This window comes from Marmota monax, unplaced genomic scaffold, assembly GCF_021218885.2.
Source record: "Marmota monax isolate L192 unplaced genomic scaffold, Marmota_monax_Labrador192_F-V1.1 WCK01_AAM20220418_F8-fsc00491, whole genome shotgun sequence".
Lineage (NCBI taxonomy): Eukaryota > Metazoa > Chordata > Mammalia > Rodentia > Sciuridae > Marmota > Marmota monax.
The window spans coordinates 252,867-277,302 of NW_026692211.1; the positions used below are offsets into that span (position 1 = coordinate 252,867).

Genomic DNA, 24,436 nt, shown 5'->3' on the forward strand with positions numbered 1-24,436 from the left:
CTTATACTACAATAAAATAGAAGATAGTGAAAGCATCGATAAATTCCTTAACTCATATCTATCCAGATTCAGTCAGGAAGATACACACAACTTAAACAGATCAATATCAAGTGAGGAAATAGAAGAAGCCATCAAAAGATTACCAACCAAGAAAAGCCCAGGACTAGACGTAATACAGCCAAGTTTTATAAGACCTTTAAAGAAGAACTAATACCAATACTCTCCAATCTATTTCAGAAAATAGAAAAAGAGGGAGTACTTCCAAACTTCCAAACTCATTCTACGAGGCCAATATCACCTTGATTCCAAAACCAGACAAAGACACCTCAAAGAAAGAAAACTTCAGACCAATATCTCTAATGAATACAGATGCAAAAATCCTCAATAAAATTCTGGCAAATCGGACACAAAAACATATCAAAAAGATCATGCACCATGATGAAGTGGGATTCATCCCTGGTATGCAAGGTTGGTTCAATATACGGAAATCAATAAATGTAATTCATCACATCAACAGACTTAAAGAACCACATGATCATCTCAATAGATGCAGAAAAAGCACTTGACAAAATACAGCACCCCTTTATGTTCAAAACACTAGAAAAACTAAGGATAACAGGAACTTACCTCAACGTTGTAAAAACTATCTACGCTAAGCCTCAGGCCGGCATCATTCTAAACTGAGAAAAACTGAAGGCATTCCCTATAAAATCTTTAACAAGACAGGGATGCCCTCTCTTACTACTTCTATTCAACATAGTTCTTGAAACACTGGCCAGAGCAATTAGACAGATGAAAGAAATCAAAGGAATAACTATAGGAAAAGAAGAACTTAAACTAGCACTGTTTGCTGATGATATGATTCTGTACCTAGAAGACCCAAAAAAAACCTCCACCAGGAAACTTCTAGAACTAGTAAATGAATTCAGCAAAGTGGCAGGATATAAAATCAACACCCATAAATCAAAGGCATTCCTGTATATCAGTGACAAATCCTCTAAAAAGGAATTGAGGAAATCTAACGCATTCACAATGTCCTCAAAAAAAAATAAAATACTTGGGAATCAACTTAACAAAAGAGGTGAAAGATTTATAACAATGGAAACTATAGAACCCTAAAGAGAGAAATAGAAGAAGACCTTAGAAGATGGAAAAATCTACCTTGCTCATGGATAGGTGATTATAAGAATTAATATTATTAAAATGACCATATTACCAAAAGCACTATACAGATTCAATGCAATTCAGATCAAAATCCCAATGGCATTCCTCACAGAAATAGAAAAAGCAATTATGAAATTTATCTGGAAAAATAAGAGACCCAGAATAACTAAAGCAATTCTAAGCAGTAAGAGTGAAACAGGTGGTATCGCTATACTAGATCTTAAACTATACTACAGAGCAATAGTAACAAAGACAGCATGGTACTGGCACCAAAACAGGCTGGTGGACCAATGGTACAGGATAGAGGACACAGAGACTAACCCACAAAACTACAACTACCTTATATTAGACAAAGGTGCTAAAAGCATGCACTGGAGAAAGGATAGCATCTTCAACAAATGGTGCTGGGAGAACACTGGAAATCCATATGCAACAAAATGAAACTGAATCCCTATCTCTCACCATGCACAAAAGTTAACTCAAAATGGATCAAGGATTTAGGGATTAAACCAGAGACTCTGCGTCTAATAGAAGAAAAAGTAGGCCCTAATCTCCATCAGGTGGGGTTAGGCCCCTATTTCCTTAATAAGACACCTATAACACAAGAATTAAAACCAAGAATCAACAAATGGGATGAATTCAAACTAACAAGTTTTTTCTCAGCAAGAGAAATAATGTGAGGTGAATAGGGAGCCTACATCCTGGGAACAAATTTTTACCTCTCACATATCAGATAGAGCTCTAATCTCTAGGGTATACAAAGAACTCAAAAAGCTATACACCAAAAAAACAAATAACTCAATCAACAAATGGGCCAAGGACATGAACAGATACTTCTCAGAAGAGGATATACAATCAATCAACAAATATACTAAAAAAGGCTCATCATCTCTAGCAATCAGAGAAATGCAAATTTAAACTACTCTAAGATATCATCTCACTCCAGTAAGAATGGCAGCTATTATGAAGTCAAACAACAAAAAGTGCTGGCGAGAATGCTGGGAAAAAGGTACACTCATACACTGCTGGTGGGACTGCAAATCGGTGCAGACAATTTGGAAAGCAATATAAAGACTCCTTGGAAAGCTGGGAATGGTACCACTATTTGATCCAGCTATTCCTCTTCTCAGACTATACTCAAAGGACCTAAAAACAGCATCCTATAGAGACACAGCCACCACATCAATGTTTACAGCAGCATAATTCACAATAGCTAGACTGTGGAGCCAACCTAGATGCCCTTCAATGGATGAATGGATAAAAAAAATGTGGCATATATACACAATGGAATATTACTCAGCACTAAAAAATAATAAGATCATGGCATTTGCAGGGAAATTGATGGCACTGGAGCAGATTATGCTAAGTGAAGTTAGCCAGTCTCAAAAAACCAAATGCCAAATGTCTTCTCTGATATAAGGGGGATGACTCAAAATGGGGAAGAGAGGAAGGGCATGGGAAGAAGATTACCTCTACATAGTGAAGAAGGGTGGGAGGGAAACAAAGGGAGAAAGGGAATTGCATGGATGGTGGAAGGAGACCCTCATTGTTATACAAAATACATGTATGAAGATGTGAGGAAAAAAAAAAAAAGAATAGTGTTACCCTAGATTAGGTAGAGAGAAGTGATGGGAGGGGAGGGGAGGGGGTTGGGGAGATAGGGAGGATAGTAGAATAAAACAGACATTATTATTACTGTGTATATATGTGACTGCATGACCAATGTGATTCTGCAACCTGTATACTCAGAAAAATGAGAAATTATATCCCATCTGATTCAAATGTATGATATGTCAAGATAATTGTACTGTCATGTGTAACTAAGTAAAACATATAAAAAAATTATATGGGACTAAGATCTTAAATACTAAAGACACATCTATAAATAAAGAAGAAAAAGAAGCTCCAGTAGGGTAATTAATAAGAGATAGTAACAGAAAATACAAAAAAGAAAAACATATGAACTGACATTAAAAATATCAATACCCAAATACATACAATTTTAACAAACTATCAGAATGCCACTTTGTACTCTGGCAAAAATGTGTTGAAGACAGAGGGATATGGAGGCCCCTGTGTAGGCCTGATGGATGGACGACTGGCCTGGTCAGTCTGGAGAGCAGCCTAATACTATCTGGTCAGTTCTAATCCTGGGTACACGCCAAAACATCTCCTATACCAGACTCTATGAGGACCTAAGGGGTGAGTAAGGGGTATGGAAACCCATGGATGAATGTGATGAATGCTAGTCATGGGATAATGATAGCATTGACCTGTCTTATTATAAGGTTCTAGTTGTCTGGATTCAATGAGACAAGGCACATACCTGCACATAGGACGAGCATGGCATGCTCAGAGTAATATTACTCAATATGTGCAACTGCTGTTATTATTGATGTTACTGTTAGGTAAGGGGCTCGGGCTTAGAGTGAGCTTTTGCCTTTAAGGGGTTATTCCTGGTGATTAGAGAAAAGCAGAAAGAAGTTCAATCAAGGGACTAGGGCAGTTGTCAGATGGTGTTCTGGGTACCCCCCCACCCCTACTACAGCCAAAGCAATTTAGCTTTCATCTATTGACAGACTGGACTTCTGTATAAGGTTCTTTTTAAAGAAGAATTCTTTTTTATTTTTTTGGTTGCTGGGATCAAACCCAGGGCCTTGTGTGAGCTAAATACACACTGTAGCACTGAGCTACACCCTCACCCTAAAGAAGGAATCTTTAAACTACTAGTTTTTAGTCTTGCCTCAAAAATTCCAATTTTTTCCCTAACAGCAATGTCTCTAGCTGTAAAGCAATATTTTCCTGGAGGCTATTTCCTTTAGCCTAATTAAGAATAGTTGAGACAGGGCTCAATTTTCTTAGATTAAATGAATGGTATGTGAATACCATTATCATTTAAAGTTCCTTTTACTCTACGTAACACGATTGGTAAATAACCACTAGGAATCTAGTGAAACATGAGTATATAGTTTGACACCCAAGTTGTGTCTTATGGAATGCAAAATCAAGCACTAAAGAAAATAGAAGCCAGTTACCTTTTTAGCTTCTGCAACTGCACTCAGTTTTGGTCTTGGTGGTGTTGACTCATCAAAAAAGAGAACATCTTCCCCTTCTGAGATGCCTCGGCCAAGCTTAGGCATTTGTGTGGCCACTGTGCCTTCCAGCCCTGGGAACTCAGCCCCTGTTCTCGGAGACTGAAAAGTGGGAAGCTGAGATGAGCATGGAACAGCTGGTCTCTGGTCTTTGCTGGAGCTTTGAAGAAATCTTTAAAGAAACATGCAGAAATAAAACATATACTCGGTTTTACACAGATGGAAACTCCAGAACTCAAACTGGACTGAGAGACTCTAGGCAGGCCACCAGCTGATAACTAGTTTGTTTTTAAAATAATTTCTTCCTAGGTTAATCATTCAAGTTACACACAAGAACAACTCTAACACTTAGATTAATTGACTTTTCATTGAATAAGCTCTGACTGTTGTATACTTTAGTACTGATGAACTCTTTCACCACCAACTGTCTTTCCAATGGTTGTCTTCTGCAGGGATCAGTCCTGAAGCTAAGGTGTGCACAGAATCCCAGCCTGAGGTTAGCTCTAGGACTTGCAGGACCTCACTGAATCCCTCTGCATTTTAGTTTACTCAACTGGGAAGACAAAAAACATAGGATGCGTTTGGAAGTCCTTAATAGAGAGGCATTGTAACCTTCATGGTGATTACACATGGTTTTAAGAGTTATTTAAAAAGAGTGAATCTCCAAACTAAAAAGCTTCTTCTCAGCAAAGGTAACAATAATATGAAGAGAGAGCCTACAGAATGGGATAAAATCTCTACCATACACACCTCAGACAGAGCACTAATCTCCAGGATATATAAATAACTCAATAAACTTAACATAAAAAAAAAAAAAAAAAAAACATAACCCAGTCAATAAATGGGCTAAGGAAGTGAACAGATACTTCACAGAAGAAACAGAATTGACCAACAAACATATGACAAAATGTTCATCATCTCTAGCAATTAGAGAAATGCAAATCAAAACTACTCTAAGATTTCATCCACTCCAGTAAAAACAACAATTATCAAGAATACAAGTAATAATAAGTGTTGGCGAGGATGTGGGGAAAAAGGCACACTCACACATTGCTGGGGGAACTGCAAATTGGTGCAACTACTATGGAAAGCAGCATGAAGATTCCTCAGAAAACTGGGAATGCAACCACCATTTGACCCAGCTATCCAACTCCTTGGTTTACACCCAGAGGACTTAAAATCAGCATACTACAGTAACACAGCCACATCAGTGTTTTATAGCACCTCAACTCAGAATAACAAAACTATGAAACCAACCTAGATGCCCTTCAAAAGATGAATGGATAAAGAAAATGTGGTACATACACAATGGAATATTACTCAGGCTTAAGAAGAATGAAATTATGACATGTGCAGGTAAATGAGAAAATCATGCTAAGTGAAATAAGCCAAACTCAAAACACCAAAGACCGAATGTTTTCTATGATAAGCAGATGCTGATCCACAGTGTGTATACATGGGCAGGAGGGAATGGCAGGGAAGGGAGTTTGGGAACAATGAAGGAACTTTGGCTTTTGCCAAAGTTGAGTGAGGGGAAGGGAGGGAGTGTAGGGACAGGAAGGACAGTAGAATGACAGTCATCATTGCCCTATATACATGTATGATTACACTACTGGTGTGACTTTGCACCATGTACACCCAGAGGAATGAAAAGTTATGCTCCATTTGTGTACAATGTGTCAAAATGTATTCTACTGTCATGTACAACTAATTAGAACAAATAAAAAAATTAAAAAAAAAAAAAAAAAAAAAACCTTTGGTAGTCTTCAAATTCTTTTTTTAAAATGCCCTTATATTTTGAAAAAACAAACCCACAATTTAAGAATACAACAACATCAAAATAGTGAATCTCAAAAATCATTTTGTTCAAACTCTTCATTTTTAGATGAAGAAACTGAGGCCCAATAACACATTGCTTACAAATGACAGACTCACAACTGGTAGCAAGTAATCTCAGACCAGTATTCCTTTCTCTATCAATGAGCACTCCTGTGAGGTCTAGGCTAGTTTGCAAACCGCCTATCAAATCCTGCCCGAAGGTTATGTTTTGTTTTGCCAGCAAAATCCTGAAAAATGTCATACTATAATGCCTTCTAGCTGACAGGTATTATTTATTTCCCACCAGGCTCACAACCCAATGTATTTTCATGTGCATATATATATTTATGTTACCTGGAGGCACATGATAAATAACTTCTGTAGATACCCTATCAGAATCTCAAACTAAGCTGCCTGAGACCAAACCCTTCTTACCCTTCTCTTATTTTTCCAAAGAATTTCCCCTTGACTTTTAATTGAGTTTCCATGTAACCACCCACCTTTTTAGCAACCCAGACTTGGGATAGCAGATTGGTTAAAACAGTGAAGTAGAATGGGTGGAGGCTGAAACCCGGCTGTTATCTTCAGTTACATCATCAGTGAAACCAGGACCATAAAGCCTTGTCAGGTTATTGTGAGGACTGAATGAAATGCTATATTCAGGGAGTGACTGCTTGGTGCATGTTAAGCACCTATAAACAGTGGTTGTTATCACTATCCAGACAACCTGAGTTCGGGAATTTCTGATTTGTCCACCCTCTCTATTTCCACTTGATTTTACTTCAAAAAATGACTCCTTATTTTTAGTGCCTCATTTTTCTCATTTATCTGAATAACTAAGTATAACAATTTACTCATTGGCTCTGCCTATATTTAAAAACCTAATTGTAACAAAATAAAAAAAAAAAAAAAAAAAAAAAAACAAGAGCCAAATAAGTGAACATGTCTTCCCTTTCTATAAAAATCCTCTCCATGCTTCACTCCTTTCTCTTTTTCCACAGTGGTACTAACTAATCTATATCTGGTTTCAGGAGTCACTAGCCTAAGTTAGAAATGTAGAGCCTTCAGGTTATGACAAAAACGTATCCAACCAAATCTAAAATCACATTTTGAAATTGAAATCGATTAAGAAATTCAAAAGATTCCCAAGATAAGTTACCGAAACAGTGAATATTAAATCTGCTCCTCTTACCGTTTCTGAATTTCTTCTGATTTCTTCTTCCTCATCTCCAACATTTTCTGCTTCTGCTGTTTCAGGAGGGCTCATGCTGAGATAGACTGGATGGCAGGTTTTGAGCTTCCCATGAACCCTGAAACACAAGCCCATCTTAGGGGTTCCCTGAGAGCCAAGAACTAGGGCCCACACTGCTGCCTGAAAGCTGACTGTACCTGAAGCCTTGGCTTTCGCTAAGTGTTCTTTTAAGTTTCTGGCTCCAGATGTTGGCAGGTCCATCAGTTCCCTGAACTCCTCAGAGCAAGACAAGGCCTTCTGGGGTATTCCTGGGATGTGCAAACATTGGCTTTAGAAAGGATCCAAAATTCAGATGGTTTAATGTCATAAGATGTGTCATTTTAAAAAACCTGTACTCATCATAATTTAATCATTTAAAATGAAACAAATGGAATGTCAAGAGAAAATATAGAGCCCTTGACCCCTAACATCTGTCTAGGACTGCAAGGGTATTGTAAGTATGTTATTTCTAGTAATAACTAGAATACTAGGCACTAATATCTGTGGGGTTGTTTCAGACACTATTTCTATGCTAGGCCCCAGCCATGTTAAGACCAAACGTACACAGTAGGCTGGCATTCTCTGATTTAGAATTAACAAAAGATAACTGATAGGACTGACCAGGAATTTAAAACCACTGATTCTAATGCTGGATATTAAGAGTCTGACCCAGATACATTAGGAAATCTTAAAGCACACAAAGCCAAGGCACAGCTAAGATCAACATGTACGTTTTCATTATGTCTTGCTTCTGGGCTTCATGCTTTTAGCTTAGGCCATATTATGCATTAAGTGCGAGTGACGGCTGGATATTCATCACTTACGCGTATAAGCCAAATAAAACATATTTCAACTGGAGAAAGAAATTTATGATGAAGAAACTAAGTTACCTAGTTTTTGCTGAGTTTCCTGAATGATCAAGTTTGTGCCCTTCACAACCAGATTACTTAGAGTAGTTTGAACCTTCTTAGGAGCAACAGCCGCAGCACTGAAATGATAAGAGCCACACCATGAAAGAAAAAGCACCAGCGCCAATGCTCTGACGAGTAAAGGTCACAGAAATAAATATTCAATGTATTTACTACTAACTGTTGAAGTCTCTCAAAGCACCATGTAAGTAGGCTTTACTAATGCCATGACCTGGCAGTGTAATTGGTTTATGTGGAGAATAAGAGGCAACCTACAAATCTGCCTGAGGCCATTCTGGAAGGGCAAAAGAAATACAAAATATGTCAACATTCTAGAAGTCCAGGAATTTGTCTTAAGATGATTAAGCTTTGTGTAAAAATTGAGGATAGTAACTAAAAATTGAGGATAGCTTAGTTTATGATGTTATAAATTAGAATCACCATTAATGTTCCTCTAAGTGTTTAAAAGAGCCAAGAATAAGAATAGCAGGTAACCACTAAAAATAATGACATTAAATATTTGACTAGGAAAACATTATTTTGTGAGGAAAAAAAGGGTTCACAAAGAAATGTATAAGTATAATATGGCTCACTTAATATTACCAAAAATTCAAACTTAAAAAAAATAAAAACCCCAAACACCTGGGTGCATAAATACCAAACAGCTCATCATTTTCTAGGTGGTAGGATTATAGGTGACTTTTACTTTCTTCTTTTGGTTGAATTGCATATTCTTATTTTAAAATAATGCACACATATTGCTTTTTAACAATGTGGAAAAAATACTGAAATTATTTTAAATCATAAAAATGTGTTTGATATTATCAAATAAACAGGAAGTGTGAATTACTTACTCTTAATGGTATACCGACAGCCCCCACAAAATCACACCATTTGTGTTAGAAGCTAAAAAAAAAAAAAAAAAGTACGGGCTCTGTGTTAAAGACCATGACTGCTTAATCACTCCCTTCTGTATGCTTTGCTAATAGAAGTCCTGTCTATCACACTGCAGGCAGTAAACTATGAAAGATAAAACCTGGACAAGTATCCTAGGTCAGTTACAGAAAAGTCCAATCATTGGGTTTACTCTTAGGAAACAAACAAAACTCTTGCCCCAAAAGAAGCCCTGAGAATGTCTTACATGGAAGCTGCATATGATGCAGAAGACACTCCTCCATAGTAAAAACCATCTTGACACAGGCGCTCTTTTAGACTGGCACCTTTGCGTGCAAATTTCTTTGGTATACGTCCTCCGGAGAAGGTGGATTGCAAATCAGCTAGCTTTGCAGAGTTTCTTGTACTGAGCCTGGATATGATACTGACAGTACTCACAGTTGTTCTGCAAAGAAGAGCAGCTGATGAGGACTAGGGTTGAAGCCCTGGGAGCTGCAGGCAGAAAGAGCCTCTTTTCAGCCTCACAACACTATCTACATGCAGAGTCCCCTAAATGTTTAGAGCAGCATTATTCATATCTGCCAAATGTAGAAACTCAAATGTCAAGCAACTGAAGAATGGATAAACAAAATGCAGTCTGTTCATGCAAGGGAATATTATTTAACCATAAAAAGAAATGAAAGAATATTGCAATACGTGTGAAACTTAAAAGATGTGGTAGGCAAAAGAAATCAGTCAAAAAGGTCACATTCTGTTTCACATTCTATGAATTATTTAGAATAGGCAAATGCAGACACAGAAAGTAAACTAGTGCTAACCAGGGGGTAGGAGAAGAGGGACTGGGGAATGACTGCTATTGGTATGGGTTTTTTTTTTGAAATAATGAAAGTATTCTGAATTACATGGTAATGATGGTTGCACAATTCTGAATGCACTAAAAAATTACTGATTGTATATTTAAAAGGGTGAATTGTATGGTATATGAATCACATATCAATGAAGCTATTTTTGTTTTCTTAAAAGAGTCATAAGGAAGTTATATTACAGTATAGGTTGCTGGTGTATTTCATCATTGTTGGCAGTGAAACTCTCCCTATCCTTAGCTTTTTAAACTGGCAATTATTAACCACACATTTCACTTTCTCATTTTGAGTATTCCTGTTAAATAGGAAACTCTATTCCAATTTAATCATTACAGTTAAATACGTAAACTCTAATCCTAATCACTTTTCTTTAGCAGAAGCCATCTTAGGTTTGAAATAAACCAAACTAACAGTCTATGTACAAGGCTCTCCATTCTTCTTCTTGGCTTTACATGTTCCCACGTCAAGAGCTTCACCCATAATTAAAACCTTCTGAGGATGATCAATAGACAAGCACACCTAAAGGAAAAAAAGGCAGAGTTAAAAGCAGACAAAGACAGGGTCTTTTAGTAGCAAGAATGGATAAAAGAATGGTTGGTACTGATTTAAGACTTTATTGGTCCAAAGGAATTTAAGACGGGGGCTCTATAAAAGAGGTTTAGAAGTGAGAAAACATTCAGCTTTCTTCTCAGTAATGATCTCTTCCTTCTTCTTGGCTATCAGAATTGTTCCTTTGTTTGGACTTGCAAAAGCTCAGCCTCAGAAAAGGGATCCCACTTTGCTTTCCCAGCACTCCTTATAGCTAGTAATGGTCTAGCTTTAAGTCTTGAGACTTAGCCAATGAGATTTCAGCAGGAATTGGTAGGAATGCCCTTGCTTTCCTAGTAGGAGAGTGGCCGGCTCATCCTTCCTCTTCATTTGCTGCCTTGAATGGTGATATGATTGCAGGAGGAAAACCAGTTCTCCTCCTTCTTGCTTGCAATTCTCAGGCAGAATGTATTATGAACACAGGTCCTAATATAAGGAGGAACTGTCCTGAAGAGCCTAGATTTTATCCTCAACCCTCTTATAATACTTGAGGTTGGTGTGTTATACAGTCTAGAATAGAGTACTTTTGGAAACTGGCTAGTTTTCCTAAGTTTTAGGGGGATCAGTTCACTATGGATCATGGGCTTCTATGGATTATTAGAACCTATCTATAAGTAATAAAGTTACTTTGCCTGGCTTTTGAGAGCATTCAGCATCAATGGACGCAAACTCTGGCAGTCGGGTTTGTGCATAAGCCTCTTGCCTAGCAGAAACTGGCAAGGTGTTTCGAGTCCTTTTCTGGGAGTAATATCTGATACAGTATTCTGCTCCACAGTGATGACTGGAACTTCAGTCATCTTGTAAGTAAGGGGGAAAGTCAGAGACTCACAGAGTCATTGCAATGACATTACTATACTGCCCATGTTTAGATTTTTATCATGTAAGAAAATCAAGCCCCACCATTTATTGTTAAAAAACAAACTGTAGTGAAATTTTCCTATTATCTGTAGACAAACACATTCCCAAACAGATAAAGATCTGATGCTATTCTTTTTGTTGAAAACAAGGAGCGAAATAACTTTTTTTTCCCTTTCCTTACTTTTGAATTTAATCTGACAAGAAGGCAAAGCTTGCTGGATGAGGGTAAAGAAATTACTTGGTGCTAATTCAACAAGTAATTTGTAATTTATTAGAGAAGCAGTGGATGGTACCAAAAAGTCTAATATGGCTTGAGAAGAGGCTTTGATTCTAAACTACAGTTATGACTGTAATAATTAATGGAGCAAAATTCCTTGAGGCTACCATGAAAATTTATAAGGGATCTAAGGAAACCTGAGCATAAGAGTTCAAAAAACTCTAGGAACCTTGGAACTAATTTGAAAAGATATAGTAAAGGTAGTTGTTACAGAACACTTTGGAGAAGGTAGAAATTCAGAACACTGTGGATGATTAACAAACACCAGATTAATGGAGACAATAATATAAAAGCATGACTCACTTTTGGGGGGTAGACCAATACAAACATTTTTTATAAAACTCAGCTAATTTGTAAAGACAACCAATCAATATAATCACAGACACATTCTTACCTCCTCTGAACCATCCTTGGGCTTCATGGGATTAGCATTTAGCAATCTGATGACAGTACCTTGATCCGTTTTCCAGAGTCCTTTATGAACTTCCCCAAACAAGAATAATGACACATATGGCGTGAGGTCACGAAGATCATTTAGTCTCCAAATGCTAAATGTTTTCCCCTGAAAATAATTTTTATTCTATTTTTAATTTGAATTTTTGAATTGTTGATTACCCTGTCTCTATTTATGGTTCAAGTGCTAAAGTACTCTTTTTGATACCAGGGATTGAATCCAGGGGTGCTCAACCACTGAGCCACTTCCTCAGCCCTTTTATATATTTTATTTAGAGACAGGGTCTCACTAAGTTGCTTACGGCCTTGCTAAATTACTGAAGTTGGCTTTAAACTCACAATCCTCCTGCCTCAGCCTCCAGAGCTGCTGGAGTTACAGGTGTGTGCCACCATGCCCAGCAGTTCAAGTGTTTCATTGTAGGAAAATACAGAAATATAATGAATCCCAAAAATACAATCATCAAATGTCTGCTAATCCTATGCAGTGGGCACAACACTCCTTTTTAACCCCTGCCCCCAACACACACCATTAAGAGGACAAGAAGCTACAGTGTTACCATTTAATAACTTACTAACATAAACTTTATTATGTAAACAACTTGGTATCTATTAGTTAACAAACACCAGATTAATGGAGACAATAATATAAAATTAATAATATTATTAGCAGTAATAAAGAGGTTCTGCTGTATGCTACTAAATCTCTGCTTGGCTTGGAAGCAAAAAGCATCGTTTAATCTATTATGCCCATTTTCCCGTTTATGAAACACCTAGAAAACCTAAATTGAAATAATGGTGAAATGTAATGATCATTACTATCCAAAGTACATGTATGAAGACATGAATTGGTGTGAATATACTATGAATATAACCAGAGATATAAAAAATTGTGCTCTATATGTGTAATAAGAATTCTAATGCATTCTGTCATATATAAATTTAAAAAACTTACATTAAAAAAAAACTAAATTGAGCAACAAATATACCACTTATGGAAACTTTGACATAAATATTTGTTTTTGGAGATCCATTCTTTTGAGAAAAGAAAGTGAATAATTAGTACTAATATCCATTAATATTATTGACATAATTAACATTATTAATGATAATAAGTTATATAATAAGCTCTAGATTATGATTTCCAACCTATTTTAATGCCACTGTGTCAATTTCATTGAAATATTCAAGAATTGAAAACCTGGGACTTAACTGGTTAAAGAAAATTGGCTGAGCTTTAAAATTTCACAAGTATTAGAGAAAACAACTCAAAATGTGAATCACTTATAACATGAATAACCTTCAAAGACACATTTTAAAAAACAGAACTGTTTGAATAACACTGAAACAAACTATTTCATCAGGGCTGTCCCAGGACAGGTCTGGTTATAGGCTATAGTGAGTTAGTGCCTGTATTATTAAGCATTATAATTATTCTTCTATGGGTTTATGCAATGTCTTTCTTGGAAGAGCTGAGATAAACTTTCATATCTACTGTTTCAATGTCATTTTAGCCAGTGTGAAACAATTAAGAACTTACTTAAATGAAAACCATATTTGTTCACATTTATCCCAATAGTAACAGGGCACACTAATCTAAAGCTCAATCTTGGTATCAGATCTTATGAACAATCCATGGTTGGAAAATTCTAAATGGAAAATAATAACAGATTGGGCCTGATTAAGCACAGTATTTTAAAGCTGGAAGGGATTTTCAATATAACCAAAGCCAGGCTTCATTTAATGGATAAGAAATGGAAGTCTTTCAAGAAAGATTAAGGGTCAACCTGAGGACCTACCTTTGTTCTCACTATTTAAAGAGAGAACAAAGCTTAGAACTTAGTTTTTTTGCCTTGCTAAGTCACAGAGATTTTCCTCCACACTATGCCTCAGTCAACTGCAATTTTGAAACTTGGGAGATCTTTTGGAAGAGCCACCAACTTAAAGATATCATATTGTGTTGGCATAGGCCAGAGATTTCAGCACTTTTGTGATTGATAATTTGCATTTACAGGGATCTCCAAAAGATCTGTGAATTCAGCCTCTCTGATCACTTGCCCTTCTCTCCTCCACAGGAAGGATTACAGTGTCACATGGATGTTCACATGCATAAAATACTATGAGAATGATTTGAACAATGAAAAGCCCAAGAAACCTATATAATTAGCTTTTTAAAAGATAAGGCATTCTTTACCTATTCCCCTTTATACCAACACAAAGGACGGTGAACTAGATTTTTCAAAGTGAAATACTGACAAGTAAAAAGTTAAAGATATAAGTTCCATTATCAGTTTTCAATGAAGTAGCTCAGAAATCAATAGCATGGCTTACATTGTTAGTACTCTGTGGAGTGACTTTCTTCACTATAACTCCAAATGTCACCCAGTCCATTTCTTCCAGTTTCTCACTTGCCATCTTTTCCTTTATCTGAGATAGTCTGATTAATTTTCAGCCAGTCATTTTCTTGTTCATTTCTGTGGAGGATACTCTAGGTCGCCTAAGTTAAGAAACCAGCAATAAACAGATTATAATTCTAAAAAGAGATTATCTGGCATCTTAACCAGGTGATAAGAGGAGGTGTTATGGGCACACACCTCTACAGTTTCTCAAGGGGTTAAGTTATATAATATAAACAATACACACATTTTTACAGCAAATAAACAAAAATCAGATAATTTTTAAAGTGAGGTTTGCCTTTCTCCAAACATAGATCTGGGATTTACACAGAATAGGAAAAAGAAAAAAAAAATCACAAATCCTTTAAGTGCTAATAAGTTATAACATGTTATAATATTCTTTTAAAAATTTTTATAAAACTGAATTGATATTTAAAGCTCATCAGTTCTTCAAGAATTTCAGTTTCTACAATTTCCAACCAGACTTTTTAAAAAACAAATACTCTAACAACAATAAAGGCTTTTGAATTTAGCTTTGATGAATACATTCTCTTTTTTATGGTATTGAGGATTAAACCCAGGGGTGCTTAATCACTGAACCACATCCAAGCCCTTTTATATATTTTATTTAGAGACAGGATTTTGCTAAGTTGCTTAAGGTCTTGCAAAATTGATGAGGTGGGCTTTGAATTCTTATTTCTTCCTGTCTCAGCCTCCCAAGTATTTGGGATTATAAGCATGGATCACCATGACCAGTTTGATGAATATATTCTTATTCCTAATCATTAGTCAAAATCTGGTGAATTTTCAAATTGTTCTTCTCTAATAGAATATGAACATCTATTCTGTCTCTGACCATACTATATATTCATATAGAACTCTACTATCCTCATTCACCTATATATCCTAATATTTTTAAAAATCTATAACCACTAGTACAACAAAAATAAAATGTAGACTAAATTATACCTAAATAAAGATGAAAAAAAAAACCCTCAAAATAGTGAATATCCCTGTTCCACCTGTCAATTTCCGATTAAATATATTTCCATTTTCTTCTTAATTACAGATAAATATTCTTTATTCATCATGAAAACAATAAATCTTCCTTAAACATTTCATATGCAACTGTCCTGAGTCAAACCAAGTGCTACTGCTGGTCTTAGTGCCAAGTTTTGTTCAGCTCAAGCGCTGTTGGTATTCTGTCAATCTGCTGCACCAACATGCTACTTTTAGAAGTCTCTGTCTTCTGAGAAGAAGAGCCACCTAGTGGTGCAAATGAGGGAAATAAGAGGATTGTTACACATACTGACCTGAGTCACAGGCCAGAGAAGGCTTCCACAGAGACCTGCTGAGCTCGTAGTGCTCCAGAATTCCCTGGTGTCCCCAAGCTCTGCTCTCTAGTTATCCCACTGGGTTTGTTCCCAGGAACAGTTTGGAGTGGTTGGGAGGGTGCACTTGTCATCCTTGAAAATGAGCTCTTGGCCTCTAGAAAGTTACCTTAAGAATTCAGTAAAAAGAAAGCCACGTGGATAAATGCAAAATTTGTTTTCAGTTTCTTTTTTAATTAACTAATGCAAAACAAACAAAATGAAGACAGAACAAAATGAAGCCCACAAGACCATTTTTAACCTACCCTCAAAATCTCTGCAAAACAGTCCAACACAACATGATGGTAGCCACCAGTTACAGGTAGCCACTGATTACTTAAAATGTGACTGGTGCTTCTAAGGAAATAAGTTTCTAATTTAAATAGATACACGTGGCTAGTGGTTACTGTATTAGAATGTGCAGTTCTAAAATACCTATGTAATGATACTTATTGAGTGTTCACCATATACAAGATTTCAGTAGATTCTATTCAGAAGTGAAAGCCTTCCTTTAGGAATAAATAATTAGAGATCTATGCACAGATCAAATTCTAACTTGGGGATATCTAAAGTTAATTTCCCTTTTGATTTTCTTGTTTAATTTCATTCCATTCCATTCCATTTGTAAGACAGGGGAGAAAAGGGGGACAAGGGTATTCTGATTATTATCTGCATTAAATATCCCTGATGTGGTTACTTTTTACATTTTGGAAGTGTTTGTAATGCTCCCAAAGATCAGAAAGCTTGGGTATATTCCATAATAAAATTTCCCTTGTTATATAAGATTATGTCAAAGGGACTTTGGATCATTGCTCCCAAGCTAAGAGTCAGGACAACTCTAGAATTTTAGAATTAGAAACCATGTCCATGTCCTACCTCCTCAAAACAAATCTTTGAAAACTGCCTAATGAAACATGCTAATAATGCCAAATGTCTCAAGAGAATGGACAATTTTCATGAGTGAATAAACTCAATATAGAACTTGCTATCAAATTAATATGACCACTCCAAGACTGCAACTATTCTCCACTACCACGTCATAGGTCAAAGCTATTCAAAAGGGCTTTTGAACAAACATGGCCAATAAATGCTGCTTCATTTAGGCTTCTTTATCTCCAGACCATTTTGTCTCAAGTTTTTTTGAAGAATAATCACTTTGGACAAACTGAAGCAATAAACCAAGACCGATATAGGGTTTATAAATTCTTTTCATTTTGGGTGTGTGTGTGTGTATGTATTTGCTTACCATTCTATACTCCTGGCAAAGAAGTTTTATTTTTTTTAGTTCAATGGACCTTTATTTTATTTATTTATATGTGGTGCTGAGGATTGAACCCAGTGTCTCACACATGCTAGGCGAGTGCTCTACCACTGAGCCAAAACCCCAGCCCCGCAAAGAAGTTTTTTCCCCTAAAGAATAAACACTGGCTTAATACAACCCAGTTTCAAATAAAGCTTTATCATTTTAAGGGCATATATGCCTTACTCCCCCAAGCCTGAAGATTAAATTTCCATATTCCCAGCATGAGAACTTCATCCACATGTTATACTTACTTCAGTCCAAAGTACAACTTTAAGATTACATGGTTAAAATAATTCAACCTGTTAACTATTCAGTAAGCATTTACTTCATACCTAAGGGTTTTCTAAATACTTTGAGATGTACAGGAAAGGCACAAAATATATCATATGATTTCCATTCCCAAGAAACTTACTTTTCTCAGTGGGGACATAAGACAGATCAAAAGACTAGATAAATAGACAGACAGACAGACACACACACACACATGCACACAGGACAATGCCAAAATACATTTTAAACATAGCAAGAGCAGTGGCAACCAGTGAGGCCTTGAGTATCACACCTGTAGAAGTCTTTGGTTTCCGAGCTACTCGCTTGGTTCTTGGTAGGGCAGGGACATCAAGCTCTGCAGAAAAGCATGTTGATTCTTGAATTCTCTGAACTTTCTTCTCCTTAAGAGGGGGCCGTGGAGACTTACTTTCTTGATAAAAATAAATCAGAAAAACCAATTTAGGAAGAGGTTCCAAGGCTGTTTTGTTAGGAGTTGAATTCAAAGAATAATGTTACAATTTCTTAAAGACAGAATTATCAGAAGTACAGTCTTATTACCAGGGGATTTATGTGGAAGGGCTGGACTTGAAGGCTGTTTAAGTGATGCTGCTTTTAGCTGTTCCTGTAAGGACTTCATTTGCTCTTGCAACTTCCTTAATTCATCTAGGAAAGAAAAACAGATTTAAGAACCAGGAAGGAAAAAAAATGGATACATGAGAAAAATGCTGGCAATACATTGTCCCCCACCCCCAAAACCTTGAGACTCTCAATGTAACCACATACTTAAAGCTCATGCTTAATTTTTACTTCAAAGAGGTCCCTCAGAGAAATACTTTTCATTTCTAAACAATTAAGACTCTCATATCTAAGCTAGTTAAGAATTTGTACCACAGATATTATTGATGCATATGTATAGCTAATTTTTAGAAGCAAAGAAATAATTATACAGGGCTGAGGTTGTGGCTCAGTGGTAGAGTGCTTGCCTAGCATGCGTGAGGCACTGGGTTTGATCCCCGGCACCACATGAAAGTAAAAACAAATAAAATAAAGGTATTGTGTCCACCTACAAATAAAAAAAAATATTTAAAAAAAGAAATAATTATATTTATTTTGTAAGTTGAAATATCATAGCTAACATAATAAATGCTAGTGCCTGTATTAGAAGAGACAGTAAACCCCAGAACTGTGTTATGACTTAAAAATATGCCAAGAATAAGACAAAGTTATGCCTCAAAGTTTCTGTTTGGGAACAGCCCCCTGCTTACATAGAATGTGTGGTACCTTTGTAGTCTTATCCCTGGCTTCAATGCACATAAAGTATGTAATAAGCATGAAAAGAGCCATTCTGTGGAGGATCAATTATGGCTGGCTGACAATGATCCAAGGAGGCCTATGGATGCTGAAACAGATCTTGAGTACATACTATCTTAACTACCTACTGAAAAAAATTTTATTTTTTACAAAGTCATTTATCTCTACCCTTGAATCAGCAAGTATTTTGATGAAAACTATCTGTTTTGTGGTTTTGGAGTCTGTTGGCAAATGGTTAGAGCACCTTGTAACTCCTGATTGGTTTTCTCTTGACTAGGTGCAGGAGCCAGGAGGACTTTGTTTTCAGTTGTTTGCAATGTAGGAACTTCTTCCTCATCTGTTAAGTCCTCCATGTCCCCAAAGAGAGTGGCCAAATTTTCTTTCTGGTCTTCCATCTTTCCCACTTCATCAACAGCCTCTTCTGTATATGATTCACCATCACCATCAGCATCAAAGAGTTCGTCGAACGTGTCAGGTTTACCATCTTCCTGGGGCAGGGAGTTACTTTCTTCTGAATTACAAGCCAAGGCTGAGTCATTTTCCTCCAGCAGAGCCGTCAGCAAAGATAAATCATCTTCCTCCACTGGAGGAAATAAAGGAGGGAAATTAAGCCTACCTGAGAAATTGCTCATGACAAGCACAGTTAAACATTCAACATAACAAAATTATTAAAATCAATTTACAGATTCACCATTTTGCCTGATTCATTGTTGTTCTCCTTGTATCTACATTTCCTGGCCTCAGATACTTCTTAGAAGGCATAAGACCAAGAAAGAAAGGACGAGGATCTGCTTAGTGACTACAGAGGCCCAGGCACTGGGCTACATCTTTCTTACCTGTGCTACTTTAACTGATGAGACAACTTTTTGAATGACAATTTCCATGAGATTCAGCCAATCAAAGAATAATTAAAAAACAGTAAACATAGATTCAGGCCTTAGCTGTGTATGCTTCCTTACTTTTTAACTATTTTGAGTTTTTTTTTTTTTTTTTTAAATACAAAAGTATACTAAAAGTATTCATATCCCATCATCCAGAATTAGCCATCACTAACATTTTTTCTGGCCTTTTAAGTAACACTTAGCAGGGATCTATCATGCCAGATCTTTTCCCAACTTCTTACCACTCCCTATAGCAATCACTTTCATAATTTGGGGGTATCATTCTGGCCCATTTCCATACTTTTACATATATATAGGTAGTAAGAGTCAATACATGATATTGTTGTCTTAAAAAGAAACAAATATTTCACACTGTATTTATTCCTCGGTATCCACTGGTCGTTCTATATTCCTTGTAAAATTAAACCAAATCAAAATAGTTCTAGTTTATTTCTTTTACTTTCTGTATCATATTCTATAGTAAGGCCGTATCAATAATCCATTTGGTAATAAATAACATTAGGTTGTTCCCAATTCTAAAAATGATTCTAAAAAGATATATATATATATATCTTCTTACACATGTGTGTTTCTTGGAAGTGAATTGCTGGATTGTTGGGAATGTACACTTCCTATTTTAGCAGATACTGCTAAGCTATTCTCAAAGTGGAAGGACACCATCTTGAATTTTTTTTTTTTTTTTTTTTTTGCCAAAGATGACTTAAAAATTATCGCACTCTTTTGATTGGCATTTCCTGGATTACTGGTGAGGTTAAGAATCTTTTATAATTACTGGCAAGTTGTATTTCTTCTTTCTTAATTAGTTTATTTTCTTTGCTCATTCCCTCTTCCCCACATTTGGGCACTATTCCTTTATAAAATCAGAGGTATTTAGAGCAAAATGTCAAGGATATCTGACTGATTGCCCTCATTTGAAAGATAAGGGCTGGAATGGGTAGGAACTTGTTCAAAGACTCTTAATTCCCATGCTTCACAGGAGACAGGTCAGTGTGGCAGCCTGGGTTAGTAAGGAGTTCTCTAGATCAACAAACCAACCCCTTCTACCACTCTATACTCTCATAGCAGATGGAAAGAGCAAAGGGCTACTCTTACATCCTAGAATGTTCTGACAAGCCTAATGGTTAAGAGTCAGATGTCATTTAAAAACTAGTTTCAATTGCTGGGTCAACAAAGACTTCAAGACTGCAGCGTGTAGCATGAGAAGAGAGGTGATCCTAGCTCCCTGTGCTTCAGAGAAATTGCAACATCTCTAAATCAAAGCAGAGAGGCCTCTACTACCTTTCATTTCTAGCTGCCAAAGATAGTACATCACAGGAAGAGGGCTTGACTCTTTTTCTTTCTTTTCATTTCTTTTTCGTAGTACTGGAGAATGAACCTAGGTGCATGCTAGGCAAATGCTCCCAGGGTGCTCCATCACTAGCCCCCAAAGACTCTTAAATCCCATGCTTCTCTCACATGTTCTCAAGTTCCCTGACAAAATCTTAACCATGAGTAAGTCCAACGACTACCACTTCTATAATGTCACGCTACCTGGTCAATATTACTGGGAAAAGACATGCTATCATGCTAATTGGCCTACTTTTAAATTTATGCCAGCAATAATAAATAGGCATTCAACAATGCTCAAAAATTGCTTCCCCAATACATTTCCTTTCCCTTTCCCTACTTCACACAGCCTTTCCTCAAACCACCTATACCCCCACCTCTCTTTACTTTTGGCTGATGACCTTGATTTATATTTATCTTACTCCCTTGATGAAAATGTAAGCCGGAACAATGTTCAACAGTGTATCCCCAGTACCAGTAAACTTTTTATGCTCTCTAGGTTGGCCAAATTGTGAAGGCATACCAACCACATTAGTTTTTCCTACTGAATACTATGATTTCTTAGCACATATCCAAGCACCTCTTATTTTCATGTCCACCTCATAGAAAAAGTTATGGTTTGTGTTACATAAACTACTCTATAGTTTAATGATTTTAGGAAAACAAGAAACTATCATCATACCATAGTGCAATGAGTTTCATGTATACCACAGGGTAATGAATTTCAACATTTAGTTTTATAGTCTTTTTTTCCTTAAAAAGTATAATAATCTTGAAATTTTTTTAAAAAAATCTAGTTTCAAACAATGACCTCAAATATGCAACCAGAAAAATAATGCATTTTATTTGTCAAGGTCCCTTTACAATCAACACAAGTCATTTTTATGCTGCTTCAGGCTAAGCTTTGCAAATAAGAAAAATATCTCTTTACTGACTAGTATTGTGCACACATCCATGAAAAAAATGAAAGTTAGAAAGGACTGTTAAGAGTTGGGGATGTAGCTCAGTAGGACAGTGCTTGCCTAGCATATATGAGGACCTGGGTTCAATCCCCAACATTGAAACAACAACAGAAAAAACTGTTAAGAAGTTTTAACTTTGAGAGATGCTATCCTTGGGGGTGGGAGGTACCCTGGGGATGTGGCTCAGTGGTTAAGCACCTCTGGGTTCAATCCCCCACTATCATCCCCCTCAAAAGAAGAAAGGACAGTCGGAATTTAAGTCAGATCTAGACTAAGACTAAAACGATTTCAACATATTTCCACATCAAATGCAAGCTCTTGAGGTCTGACTTCCTGGTTCAAATCCCTGATCTGACAGTTTAACCAGTGACAAGTTACTAAACATCCCTGACTTCTTGTCTATAAAATACAGTGGCTATGAAGATTAAGTAAGTTAATATATGTAAGGATCTTAGCAAATGCTTGCCACATTTTAAGTACCTGTCAGCAAGCAGTATTATGAAAGACAATTACAGTTGCCAGAGGGAAAAGAAAAATCTCACCTGTTGAAAACAAATAACATTCAGAGGCTAAAATGAGATCTCTTTTGAACCACTGAGATAATATTCTGCTCAGGTTAGGAGAGCATTTTCACTATTTTGTAAATAGAATAACAAGTCCATGCAGGAAAGCATGGTTTTCCATAAAACAAAGAGAAATTAAGAAATAACCAGGTCTTACCATCCATGCTGTCAAAAGAACAGTTGTGACCAGGAACTGAAGGAGGATTAGATGGCCAAGAGGATAAGTACTGTAGAATCTTGGCTGTGTGAAATCAACACAAAAAGTCACCTTTGATTCTTTTTGGTCTAACAGTGCATATCCAACAAATCCCATGGGCTATAACTTTAGAATTCATCTAGAATCTGACAATTTCTCATCTTGTCTCTGCCCACAGCCAACACTATCTCCTCTTTACACGTAAACAATCTTCTCTTTCTTGTCTTCACACTATGAATACAGAAATCATACATTGGTGAAATGTAGTAGAGTAGTTTGTATAATACAAGGTGGTAGAAATGAGACAGACTATGAATAAGACTCATTGAGGCTGGTCTAAATATTAGGGCTGGTATCCCATATTATTTATTATAATGCACATGATGTTGACTTTATCCATAGTAGCTTAGTGTGTAATTACTTAGTTCCAGCCTTTGTCAGAATTTTAATTCAATATTAGTTAGCAAATCACAGAGGAGCTTTTTAAGATAAAAATATATCATTCTGTGTGCTCTCCTTTTTTTTCATTTAAAGTGACTTATTAAATTGCAAGGTTATTTAGACTTAACTTACGTATATGTCACTTTCACAAGTGCAAGGTCAAGATATTGATTATGGTGCTTTCTTTTTATTTACTGAACAAACATTTCCATGGACCCCATCGTGTGTAATGTAGGATGTTATTCACCAGGGAATCCAGTGCAGAGTTAGGAGCAAACTTGGTTCACTGCTATAACCAGCCCCTGCCTTCCTCAGAACATACTCACTCTCATATCCAGGGCCATTCAACAAGCATTATGGGTTTTATTGCCAAACTATTCCTCAAATCTTTCAGTTTTCTCCAACCTCACTGACAAAACCCTAATATGAGACACTATTAATCTTTGTCTGGACTATTATGTTAACGTCCTATATTGGTTTCTTTGCTTCCTACAATCTGTTTTCCATACAACAGTCACCATAATCTTTCCCTAGTAAACTTTTAGGAACACATACAAGATCATAGTATTTCCTTAACTGAAATTCTTTAATGGTTTTTCATTGCACTTAAAAACAAAATTTACAAAGCCTGCGAGGCAATGGATACTGTCTCACCTTGTATTTCTACTTCCTCATCTTTTCTGTGTATACCCCATCCAACTCTACCCACTTCCCAAACTATGCTCCAGCCAGACAAGCCTGCTTTCAGGCCTCAGGCACTTTTGTTTGGAAAGCTCCGCCAGAGCTTCTCATCCTCACTTAACTCTCCATTTTTCTAAGTTTTTCCAGACCAGCCTATCTGCTAAGCTTCCTTCTATATCCTTCTCATCATAAAGGAAAGGAAGATATCCTTTCGTCTATCTTATGGCACATCATCCATCACCGTGAACTTGTTTGTTAATCTATTTTCCTCCTTAGACCGCAAGCCTCCTCCTAAGGGTAGACATCACATGTCCGGAGGTCGGAAAATGCAGCTTTCAATACTGGTTAGGAAATTAAATTACTGATTAGACAAACAAAGGAACGAATCAATAATGAACAAAAGGCATTCATTTGGCAAGTATTTTTAAAGGTTACTCTTTAAAAAACAAAACAAAACTGATTTCTTAAGTAGGAGACCCGGCGCCCAGGCGGGTCTTCCTCGCAGTGCCGCACCCTTAGTGCACCCTCCCCAGGCCGGTGCTCAGCAGCTCGCCCCCACTGCAGCCCGATCC

The 24,436-nt window shown here is 36.6% G+C and overlaps 1 pseudogene; it reads right to left on the reverse strand.

Moving 5' to 3' along the window:
• The window catches only part of LOC124085404 (protein MCM10 homolog), a 30,113-nt pseudogene that overhangs the window by 5,472 nt on the left and 205 nt on the right, over positions 1-24,436 (reverse strand).